A 1,725-nucleotide genomic window follows, 5' to 3' on the forward strand; every position below is an offset into this window, starting at 1 on the left:
CAACCGGAACAACTGACACAAATGTTGTTTTGCTGAGATCCACTCGTTGTTTTGAGTTTGAAAAATAAATCCTGTTTATTTTAAGATTTTATGAAACATCTGTTCAATCTGTTGTGAAGGAAATGACATCAGTGATCAGAAACAGACGCTGTGAGGTCACGCTGTGCTGCCGGAGGCTCCGGACGAGTTTAACTGAGGTGAAAGGAAACTTGCTCCTCATTGGCTGACGCAGCTTTGAAGACAAACAGATTTCAGAAGCTGAACTATCTGTCAACTGGAGTCCAAAACCTCCAAAACCTCAGAGACTCTGAACCTCGGACTGCCACGTCGCAGCCGGCTGTGTGTGTGTGTGTGTGAAGCTGCCAAGTTTCCTGGAACAATTTCTGTGTTTTCAGTTTGATTCGTTCCTTCTGCAGAAACACCACAGCAGATATTATGAAAGAGTTACACTGTTAACCGATGTTTATCATATGATTTGTGTGTCGTGAAGAGTGTGTGTGTGCTATAAGTATTGATTATGATTCTACTGATAGTGATTGATTGACATTAATCAGTTTTCATTCCAGAGTTTCCTCAAATTGTACCTGAATATCCAGAAAATGGTCAAAAGAATGATTTTTCATCCCACTCATTAAATCAATTAATTAATCAATAATCTATAATCAGTGTATTTTATTGTGGTCCAGGAGATTATTATAATAATGGTCAAAAACAACACCAATCAACTCATTCTATTAGTATTGGTTTACATCCACTTTACACATTTGTCATCAACAAGCTTTCATGAATGCTGACTCCAGCTCTGTTAATAATTGGCTGACTCAGACGATTAATAATGCGCGTGGCTCAGACGTTCAATATATGCTGCACTCAGGGACTTTTATTAATGCTGGACTCAGAGCGTATAGGATAAACAGCCCTCTGGTGTCGTTTTCAGGCTGGGATGATCCAGCATGGGTCAGGAGTGGGTATATTTCATTGGAGCCGGTTGTGAGCTCGAAGGGGGAGGACAGGAGGGAGAAGGCTGTAGGTTGGAAGATTGGGGAGGAGCGCAAGGAGGACTGGCAACACATGGTGTTTATCGTTCTTGCAGCCATCATCAAGAAACAAAACCGCGTGGTCAATCAAACTGCTGATGACTTCCTCCGAGGGGGTGAGGAAAACAGAACATCCAAACAAACAACAAACAGGAAAGTGGTTGATGAGGTGGTGCAAGCAGGTGTGGGGATCATGGGAGTGGGTTGTCTTTCAGCCACCATTTGGCCGTCATTGCCAGTCAGGCTTTCCTCTCTCCGTGGTTAGGATTCCGTTGCAGGTTCATGGGTTCAGGAGGTTTCTACCAGCGCAGCCCCAATTATCCACAGAGGGTCTCCTCGCTCTCCAAAACAAACAGGACCCGCCTGATTAAAACCACTAAACACACTGAATAAAGCATTCCACCTTAAAAAATCACTGCTTCTCCCACGCTGTTGGACAGACAAAGGACGTCCGCGAGGGGGCTGGAGCCGAGCTGCTGCCTAAGCGTTAGCTCAGCTTGTTTCTTCTTATAACTTAAGATCCAGACGTCCGATGACTAAAATCCTTCATCCGCGTTCAAAATCTAGGAGGTTAAAAAGCACCAAGATCTAAACACAGTGGATGGGGAAAACAGGTCCAATATATGACAGCTTCTGATTATGATTATTGATTGAATCAAGCTACGTATATAGAACAGTAGCTTTTTAG

The sequence above is a fragment of the Morone saxatilis genome, unplaced genomic scaffold, assembly GCF_004916995.1.
Source record: "Morone saxatilis isolate NCDOM2014 unplaced genomic scaffold, NCSU_SB_2.0 Contig20, whole genome shotgun sequence".
Lineage (NCBI taxonomy): Eukaryota > Metazoa > Chordata > Actinopteri > Moronidae > Morone > Morone saxatilis.